This window comes from Oncorhynchus gorbuscha, linkage group LG15, assembly GCF_021184085.1.
Source record: "Oncorhynchus gorbuscha isolate QuinsamMale2020 ecotype Even-year linkage group LG15, OgorEven_v1.0, whole genome shotgun sequence".
Classification (NCBI taxonomy): Eukaryota; Metazoa; Chordata; class Actinopteri; order Salmoniformes; family Salmonidae; genus Oncorhynchus; species Oncorhynchus gorbuscha.
The window spans coordinates 71812934-71824025 of NC_060187.1; the positions used below are offsets into that span (position 1 = coordinate 71812934).

Here is an 11092-nt window from a genome sequence, read left to right on the forward strand (position 1 = left end):
CCAGCCGACGTTGACCAAAAAAGCGATAACTGCTCTCCTAAAAATGTAAATTCCCATCAGCACACATTCTCCAGGGTATTTATCAGCTTGTCCATGTCCTATTTACAGAGAGGGGTGTTCTATCTGAGTCAACCATTATGAATACTTGACCCCATCTTTTGGGTTAAGCTTGTCCATCAATCTGGGGACAATAGTGCCCCAATAAAGGAACATATGGTTTAGATTTATGTACCAAAGTTACCATGTTTAAGAGGAAATATTGAACCACTAACATAATGTAGGTCTCATAACCATTGGTCATTCTGTACAGTAGACACAACACAACAGTACTGCTATTTTGAAAACGTAAAACATTCTCACACCATATTCACTTCTGATATTTAGGAGATTTTATTTATCAAAAAGACAATGAAAGTAAATGTTTCAATGACAAAATAAAGAGCTGAGGAGTAATATACTGTGCCACAAATTCCTTTCCGAACACCTACGTTCTCATAAAATATGATTCCCATTGTGAATAACCATATTCTGCGACGCTGAGAACTTCTACAAGCACTGAAGGAATATATTCCAGCAATGAAGCACAACTTAGTTAAAGCAGAAAAACCTTCCCAGGTATCCACAGCTATCATGTATCTTCTCATCGCCCACACCACAATTCAAGAAACTTTAAGCTTTACATAAAATAACCATTTTCTCAGGGATATGAGAAGCTAACTTACATCACCTTACATGTATGCATAGATTTGAATCGTGATGCCAGAGCTTGAGGATAGGTTCCAGTGGAGGCTGCTGAGGGGAGGACGGCTCATAATAATGGCTGGAACAGAGTATGGAATGGCATCACATGGAAACCATGTTTTTGATGTTTTTAATACCATTCCAACATTCCCGCTCCAGCCATTGCCACGAGTCCTTAGTTAAAGTGCCACCAACATCCTGTGATTGGTTCAGAAAAACAATTTGGTGCTTTTGGTTCCTTTTGTTCCTTTTCTCAGCAAGGTACAAATTAAAAAACAAAATAAAAAAGCTTGGCACAATGATTCAGCAAGACTAAGAGAAAATAACAATAATTAAACACTTCAGATTTGTGTATGCATGCGATGAGTTAAGAGCTAAAGCCCACTGATGCCGGGGGATTGTGAGGGAAGAGTGATAAAGAAGGATGCATGACGTCAGAAGCAGAAAAGGCTAGGAGCTGACACTGAAGCCTCACACTGAAGCCTCACACTGAAGCCTCACACTGAAGCCTCACACTGAAGCCTCACACTGAAGCCTCACACTGAAGCCTCACACTGAAGCCTCACACTGAAGCTGCACACTGAAGAGTCTTACCCATCTTTTCAGAGAACTCAGTAATAGCACACACATATAGCCCAGAGGAGAAATCAGAGAGATGATAATCACCCCTCTGAGAGATTAATTAAGTCTATTACTATCTCTAAATGAGCCTTCCTGGAAAATATGTAACAGGATGAGACATTTGGAGGGAATGGAGGGAAAGTGGTTGACTCTACCGCCAATTGATTGGCCAGAGGGTGAGTGCTTCAGGCGATCAACAAATATGTAATTTATGTCACATGTTCCACTCTTTACACTCAGATCATGGCAGATAGAGATGTTTGTGTGCAAGTGTGCCTGTGTTTGCATGAGCGAGAGAGAGGGAGAGGATAGCAAGAGTCAAATTATAGTAAAATAGGACTATGAAAAAAGCTGTGAATCATATTTTAAAGTCCTGTTGGTTTTTTTCATACCATTTGATACATTTTTGTCTAATGATCATTTATATATTCATAAGTACTACACAACATTTTAATATCATACTTCATAGATACAGTAGCATCATATAAATATGATCCACTGTTTAAAAAACAAAAACAAGTTAACAAACACAGAGGAAAACAGGGTAAAGTAAGTGGATACATCAACAGCTCTGGGTGACACCACACCTGAAACTTCTCTTCCATGATTGGCTGGTTGGCTGCCACAGCTACCACAGTTAGGTACAGTATAAATGAGCCACAGTAGACTAGTATGCCATTCACTTGAAGATGGTAATAGAAGTACCAGCTACCCCCCCCCCCCCCACACACACCCCACCCACCCACACACACACACACATACACACACACATATACCTGTGCACACCAAATATCTAACTATATAACCAAGGAGGGACAGCCATGACGAAGTAGAGGTGTTGGTGTGGGGCAGGCCCCTCCTGTTCTGAGACAGCTGGTACAGGTCAGGTGGTCAGGTGGGGCAGAAGCAGCGAGGTCACAGCATTATGACAGCAGCTACCTGGAAAACACAAGCCCACCAGACAAAATGCATCAATCATTAACCAGCTCTATATGGGCAAGCTATCGACCGGATGACAACCGCTAATGTAGGCTACTCACAAAGCTAAGCTTTCTAAACCAAGTCTAAACCAATACCACAGGTGTAATATTCATGTACATATACCTTTACATCCACTACTAACCGCCGCCGTGGGCAAATATTATTTTCCCTTTTTTTAATCAAAATAATAATAATTAATTGGTGAGGAACCAATTTGTACTTTTTATTCTGGAAGTGCCACAAGATGATTGAGGGTGGTAATTTATGATTGGTGGTCAGTGTATGAGTTTTAATTAAGTCTGGGCCAGAGTTTAACCAGCTGGAGATCCAACTGGTTCATTAATCAGCAGCCCCCTGTGACGGGCATATAGTAGAACTACAAAAGACCACAGTTCATCACTTTTGTCTCAAATTATACTCAGGAGTTGTCCAACAGGAAACTCCTAAGTTAATTACAGCTTGTAGCTAAGATGATCTAAGGGTTATGCAGTACACAATATGTTGGGCTGAAGAGAATACACAGAATGGTGCTTTAGATGTTTGTTATGTGTCTAACTATACAACTTCGAAGATGATTTCAGGGTTATACTGTATGTTGTGCTGAGAAAATACCATGTATTGTGCCGTCTGTGCTGTATTGAACTTACACTACCGTTCAAAAGTTTAGGGTCACTTAGATATGTCCTTGTTTTTGAAAAAAAAATCATTTTTTTGTCCATTAAAATAACATAAAATTGCTCAGAAATACAGTGTAGACATTGTTAATGTTGTAAATGACTATTGTAGCTGGAAAAGGCAGATTTTTAATGGTGTATCTACATAGTACTGAGGCCCATTATCAGCAACCATCACTCTTGTGTTCCAATGGCACGTTGTGCTAGCAGTGAAGAGGCGACTCTGGGATGCTGGCCTTCTAGGCAGAGTTTCTCTGTCCAGTGTCTATGTTCTTTTGCCCATCTTAATCTTTTCTTTTTATTGGCCAGTCTGAGATATGTATTTTTTTTTAAACTCTGCCTAGAAGGCCAGCATCCCAGAGTCGCCTCTTCACTGTTGACATTGAGACTGGTGTTTTGTGGGTACTATTTCATGAAGCTGCCAGTTGAGGACTTGTGAGGCATCTGTTTCTCAAACTAGACACTCTAATGTACTTGTCCTCTTGCTCAGTTGTGCACCGGGGCCTCCCACTCCTCTTTCTATTCTGGTTAGAGACAGTTTTCGCTGTTCTGTGAAGGGAGTAGTACACAGAGTTGTACGAGATCTTCAGTTTCTTGGCAATTTCTCGCTTGGAATAGCCTTCATTTCTCAGAACAAGAACAGACTGACGAGTTTCAGAAGAAAGTTATTTGTTTCTGGCCATTTTGAGCATGTAAACAAACCCACAAATGCTGATGCTCCAGATACTCAACTAGTCTAATGAAGGCCAGTTTCATTGTTTCTTTAATCAGAACAACAGTTTTCAGCTGTGCTAACATAATTGCAGAAGAGTTTTCTAATGATCAATTAGCCCTTTAAAATTATAAACTTAGATTAGCTAACACAACGTGCCATTGGAACACAGGAGTGATGGTTGCTGATAATGGGCCTTTGTACACCTATGTAGATTCAATTTTATGTTATTTTAATGGACCAAAAATGTGCTTTTCTTTCAAAAACAAGGACATTTCAAAGTGACCCCAAACTCTTGAACGGTAGTGTATGTTATGTTGAACCATTCAATCGTTATCGTTCCATGTCATAATTGTAGTTGTAAATGAATAGACATTTGGGGTGAGTCACATAGAACTATTGCTGAGATCGGCTTTGTATTGCACCCACAAGGCAAACAACACCCACAGAGCAAAAAATGGCTACTTCCTCCAACTACCTCTGCCTCACACCTGACACTATGGAGTCCATTCTTCCAAGCTGTCTGTCACTCAGTCCCTCTTTCTCCACTTCTCCTCTCATCTTCAGTGAGTCCATCACTACCTTTCCAAATACGTCCATTGGAGGGGTCTGGCGGTCATGTCAGAGAGGGCTAATCACCAAAGCAGATCTCTCTCCAGCAATTTCTCTCCTCACTCTTTTTTCTCTTCTCTTTATCTACTGCTACTCAGGACCTGACCAGCCGATCTCTGATTAAAACTCACACCACCTTATTTCAGAGAGAGAGAGAGAGAGAGAGAGAGAGAGAGAGAGAGAGAGAGAGAGAGAGAGAGAGAGAGAGAGAGAGAGAGAGAGAGAGAGAGAGAGAGAGAGAGAGAGAGAGAGAGAGAGAGAGAGAGAGAGAGAGAGAGAGAGAGAGAGAGAGAGAGAGAGAGAGAGAGAGAGAGAGAGAGAGAGAGAGAGAGGCCACAGCCTGTGAAATGGGGGCAGAGTTCCTGATGGCCATTGGCTTCGACTGCCCAGAGCCAGACATGCCTGTTTGGGTGAGAGTCTAGAAGAGAAAAGACCCGTACAACTGAAGTTGGAAAAAAAACAATACACCACTGTGGTGTTACATTTTTGATTCAACTCTCATTCACATAGGTCTCTTTTTTGTCAAGATAGATCCTGGTGTACGAGAGGTAAGCAAGGGCAACCAACAGCTTTACATTATTCCAAGTTCTTGCGACACACAAAGCTAGGAAATTGAAAATGTAAAACTCAGACCTGCTTGTATATCATTATACTCTTGGGTAAAATATTTATTTTTAGGGCAATATTGGTAGAAATGTTACAAATATGGAGGTTCAGGACCAGTGGAAGCTCCTTGAAGGAGGAATGGGAGGACCTTCCTACTCAGTGAATTTCATTTTTTAAAATTGTGAAACATTAAAAAAGTTATCATTTTGAGACATATCTATACTAATTATATTCACGTCACCAAAATAATTGATGAAAAAATACTGTTATGCAGGTCTACAATAGCCTCAACAGCACTCTCTGGGGGAGCACCATGGTGTAGCCAGAGGACATATAGTTTCCATCCTCCTCTGGGTATATTGACTTCAATATAAAACCTAGGAAGCCCCCTTTCATAGACTTACAAAGTAATTATTACAGCTCCCGGAGGACATTCTCCAACCTATCAGAACTCTTGCAACATGAACTGACATGTTATCTACCCAATCAAAGAATCAGAGAATGAATCTTGTACTTAAAGCATAAGCTACAGCTAGCTAACACTGCAGTGCATACAATGTGGTGAGTAGTTGAACAGTTTTGACCAAATACATTTCTTTAAAAATTAAGGAGAAGCAAGAGAGAGAGAGAGAGCTAGCTATATTTTGTTGTATTCTTTTCACTTTCACTTACTTAGCTAGTGAATGCAGCTAGCTAGTTTAGCATACTCAAACACCCGGCTCAAACAGAGAGGGAACAGAGAGGGATGCTATGTTAGCTACCTGGCTATGTCTGTCCAACAATGGAACTCTGGAAGTCAAGGTAAGCTTGTGGTTGTATTAATTTAATGCCACAAGGGCCCACCGGTGTAATTGCTAAACTACTTTCTGTACACTGTACTGCGTGATTGTACCGGGTTTACTAATGCGTTAGTTCTTTCTAGGTTGACTTTGATGATAGCTAATATGACGTCAATATGTTGTGGGGGGGGGTATGAAGGAATAAGATGCAAACCATTAACTTGATAGAACCCACAATCTATCTGCACCCCACCCTATCATCCCTACCCTGATTGGAGTAAACTAACAGACAGCAATACTTCTACTGCTACTGCTCACATGTACGTTACATATAGTTAAATAATTATACATATATTCTTCATTTCCTCTTTCTGCAAGCGTTGGATTTTCAACCAACCGACCATTCATTCTGATCTTAGAGAGGTGGAGGGTGGAGAGGAGGAAAGAGTATGAAGTTTGACAGGGGGATGAAGATGACTACGCTGCAGACCTCTGTCTATGAAAAGACCCCAGGCTTCCGTCAGATTGGTGATTTTATACCCATCTGAACGATGTCCTGATCCAGACCGGTTGGAATGATGCCAGGAAGGAGGGGGAAGAGAAGCGAGAGAGGCACAGATGAACAGATGGAATTAGAGAACAAAATGTTTTGGGGAGAAATAGGGGACTAAAAATGAGGATAATTGTTGATAAAATGGGGAATACGGTGGATAAAATGAATGGGACAGAGTAGAGGACAAGCAAAGACAAAGAGAGCGAGTAATCGAGAATGAGAGATTGAGTAAAAGAGAGTGAACGAGAGAGAAACAGAAACAGAAAGAGAGAGAGAGACCAAGAGAGAAAATGAAAGGAAGAGAAAAGGAGAGAGCGTGAGGTAGAGAGTAACGGTAGGGAGATATGGTACTTTGAAGAGATCAGAGGGCATGAGGCTACCCTGTCTCCCTGGCACACACACAGAGAGGGAGAGAGAGCTCTGCCAGTATCACCCATTTCAAAGCTCTGTCTTTGTGCCACCACAACGAGACCCCCTTCTCCTCCGGAAGAGTCTGGGAGACACACACGTGCATGTATACACACACACACACACACGCACGCACACGCACACACACACACACACACACACACACACACACACACACACACACACACACACACACACACACACACACACACACACACACACACACACACACACACACACACACACACAGACAGACGGAGAGACAGAGCTTAATCTTCTGCACTGTATCTATTGTAAAGCAAGGGGGAGCTAGAAAGCTGTTTGAGCATAACTCCACCTCGTCATTGAAAGACGTGGGCGGAAAGGAGGGAGGTTAGGGAATGAAAGCCAATAAATACAGACAGTCCCCAAGATGAATGCTGGAGTGACAAGCTGAGGGAAATAGTATTGCAGCAGTTTAGACATCTGGTAACGTGCCTCAGTAGATACATGTACAATATACAAACAATATAAAAACCCCAGACAGGATGTCTAATGAGAGAAAGGCAGGAGATAAACTGAATTTAAAAAAGATATTGATGAAAGTGTCAAGGTACTGTACTGTAGATAACATAGACAAGTCAGACAACAGACCAGTGGAGGATGTTGTCACATTAAATCACGTTTGATACCTTAATCCATTCCAGCCATTACAATGATCCAGCTTCCCTTCACTTGCCTGCACCGAAAAAGACATGTCAAATCTCCTTTGTACTGAGTGAGTTGGTGGAGATGTTTACTATCGCCCAGCCAGAGTGAAGGAAGATTTAGAAGTCAAACTGAGATCCAGGGTGGATGGGATCAATGTGAGCAGCTGGGGAGGGGTTGTGTTTTGAAGGACCCTGTTCTGTCCGTCACGGCCCATTTCCAGCAGAGCCAGTGTCCAGATGCATGGAGCTGATAGGCCATATCAATCACAACCCAAACTGGCTCCACGGCACAGCTATCACAGCAATCGATTGTCAGTCACAGGCTGGATGAATGGCGTAGACTCTGAGCCAACAGGTTGACCGGGTGGTGTGTGTGTGATGGTGGGGGGAAAGAGAGAAGAGGAGAAGCAGAAATTTCGCATGACAGCCTAGTTTGACCACTCACATTCAAGTATCTGTATTACTAAATCTCTCTATCTTAACACATTTGATGGCTACACCGTTGTGTACAACAGTATATCCAGTCTGAACATAGCTCACCCATTGTACTGCATATCAGACCTACAGTCTGTCCACTCAAATACACTGGTGAACACAATGACATAGTGGATGGATTTATGCTGCCTCTTTAACCCTCCATGTGAGGTCCCTCCATACCTAAGCTGCTATCCACCATCCATCCTTCCCTCTATCCCTTGACTCTCTCCAAAATGGCATCTGTCTGTGTGGGGAGCTCTGTGTGATCAGGCTGGTGTAATGACAGCCTAAGCCGTCCGCTGGAAGGTCTCACACATTAAGGAGCTGGCCAATCAGCTTTAGGTAATCTCAGCTCTACTTCCTGGAGAACGCTGGCTGTGCGGAGCAGGCTTGGAGAGAGACAGGCGGTTTCGGAAGCTGGGGATATGTGTGTGTGTGAGTGCTTTTATGTGGAGGGTCTATATGTTTATATGTGTGGGGTGTATAATTCTGAATTGATAATATTTACAGTAAATGGAGAGTAATAAAAACATGTATTTGTAAGTTGTGTTAATCATTTTGACCATAGCTACTTGTTTGTGAAATGTGTTACTGCTAGTCTCAGATCACCTGTGTCACATAGTGTTGTGTTGTCTCATGGAAAGAGAAACGTCAGTGACAGTCGCATACCCACAGAGTCACAGTAATCCCCTTCAGCAAAGTTGGGAGTAAGCTGACGGCATGGAAAAAGATAAACAAGGATTGTCATTTTTCACCCTGTAATGGAAAATTGCGCAGCACTTTCTCTCCACAGCATTTATCTCTAATACAGTTTTTAAAAATCCATACACTCTAATTTACCACAATAATTTCTACATACAAAATATACTTTCTAACTCTTTGCACTTTGTTTTCTTTCTTCCAATTTAGTTAGCTATTTCATTCTTACTTTAGGGAAGATATCAAAAGCAGAAATAGTTTGAGCAAGAAGGCCTGAATCCACAATATCAAAACAATCTGAATTGGCTATTTTTCTCAAACCACAAACCAATACTTTTATTTAAATCGACTCCTATCGTTTAACAAAATAGTCATTTTCTCAATAATAAAAAACTGCAGTCTCCCAAACATCTGAAGTTAACAAAAAATAAAGTGACAGTCAGACTGAAATATTCTGAAAGCAAAAAGAAAACTTTTTCTTCCCTTCCCTCGTAGAGCAAAGGATAGATTGAGGACGTCAGTGACGAATGTCTTGCATTAACTTTGTTGTTTATTTCCCCCCGTAAGCAGTGAAATAACCCTATTAAATCAAGTAGTCACTCGACCATTAATCTCAATGCAGCTGACTAGTCCCTCAAAGCTAAATGGGGTTTAGAATTTGCATGAGGCGAGTTTACCCACAAAGCCTTGCCTAAGAGGATTGCAGTTCAGACAGAGAGCTTATTGTCACACTTGTTCATAGACACGGATTAACGGTAGTAGACCACAAAAGGACTGCACTAACTTCATGGCAAGTCGCACAAGTTCCCCCTCACTGCATTGCTAGTGAAGAGATCTCTCTTTCAGGGGCGAAAATACAGCAAATTACAATGCAGCAGTTACTTCTGTGACATCTATCAATTAATAGCTACTCTGTACTTTTCATTTCACATGAGTACTTACTGCACGGTTATTTGCCTTTTTGACTTCAGTTTCAATATCAGGTGTTTATGGATGCCAGGAAGGCCTGAAAATACAGCATTTTGGGTAACTCAGATTGTTCTGGCATTTCTCACATGGGAGGAACGATGTTGAATATGCTTTTATAAGAATATTTTGAAGATAAATACACAACGCAGAGACAGAGGACGAGAAGTCAATAGAGTAGTAACGATCAATGTAATAGGGAATTATCAATGGAAGTAGTTGGTTTTCAGTTCAACATCTGTTAGGAATGTCAGTCCTGAACTTATAGCTAGTGTGGCACGTTCTCATTGGTCCAACCTGAAATAAGATACTTGTTATTTGGGCATTGGCTCAGTTTTATTGCAAGTATTTCTAATTGGTCAACCACAGGCTAGGGCTGGGTTATAAACTACATCCTCTCACAGAAGAGAGTCTCAGGAGAGTATCACTGAGGACAGGGGAGAATGACCATCTACCTCCAATCATGATTTGTCCTTTTTGAATAAACCTATTTTCCTCCCCCTGATTTGCTTTGGGGTATGTGTTATTGAGAAGTAACATCAACAGCTAACACTTTTTACATTTGTATTACAAACCATTTTGGAGAAAATCATGATGAAAGTGGCCATTTTAGGCCCTTTTTAGCCCTACCTTAATAGCCCTACCTCTTGTCAACAGCCTGATCACTACAAATAGACTTCGATTTAAAGTGGTTGAAAAGGTCGTGAGAATGTCGATACATGCCTTCTTCAGCACTCACAAAAAAAAAAGCCAATGTGGATGCTCAGAGTTGGAGAGCACAGCTTAGACCACTGCACCACCCCAGTTCACAATGCTCTAGCAAGCCGTAGGAATAGTTGACGATAGTTGATGGAAACACCAAGTGCCCTCCCCAAACCATAGCCCTAACCTTAATCACTCGGAATGAATGCCTAAACTGTTCATCTTTCAGCTGTTTCGATTTTAACCCTGTCACGACACAGAATTAACCTTGTAACAACACAGAATTATCCCTGTAACCACGCAGAATTAACCCAGTAACGACACAGAATTAACCCTGTAACGACACAGAATTAACCCTGTAACCACACAGAATTAACCCTGTAACGACACAGAATTAACCCTGTAACGACACAGAATTAACCCTGTAACGACACAGAATTAAACCTGTAACCACGCAGAATTAACCCTGTAACGACACAGAATTAACCCTGTAACCAAGCAGAATGAATGTGTCAAAATAGACATTCCTCCATAATAAGTCAGATTCCGAAAGGAAAATCTGAGATCCTGTTGCTGGCCCTGTCGAAGCTCACATAACAGGTCCCCGGTGTGACGACCTGAGACGACCGGAAACGTGATTCAGAGGACAGATCAGAACTTTGAGCGGCCTACAGGGCTGTGACCCAATCCAGAGCTTTGCCTATGAGTAGGGAGATGATGAAATCCACCCTGTCTTTGTCAGAGGTGAAGTCAGCAGGGTGATGGTCTACATACAGGTTACATTGCATGAGAAATCCTTGACATTTCCCTGGGGAGCTGTCATTTATTAGGCATGGATTTTGGGGGTGTCACGACTTCCGCCGAGGTTGGCT

The 11092-nt window shown here is 41.7% G+C and overlaps 1 protein-coding gene across 1 annotated transcript in view; it reads right to left on the reverse strand.

The window, feature by feature from the left end:
• Positions 1-2113: 2113 nt before the first annotated feature.
• The window catches only part of LOC123997784 (t-SNARE domain-containing protein 1-like), a 140620-nt gene continuing 131641 nt past the window's right edge, over positions 2114-11092 (reverse strand). The window contains exon 12 of the mRNA XM_046302336.1: positions 2114-2301. The gene's annotated coding sequence lies outside the window, so the exon portion shown is untranslated. The remainder of the gene's footprint in view (positions 2302-11092) is intronic.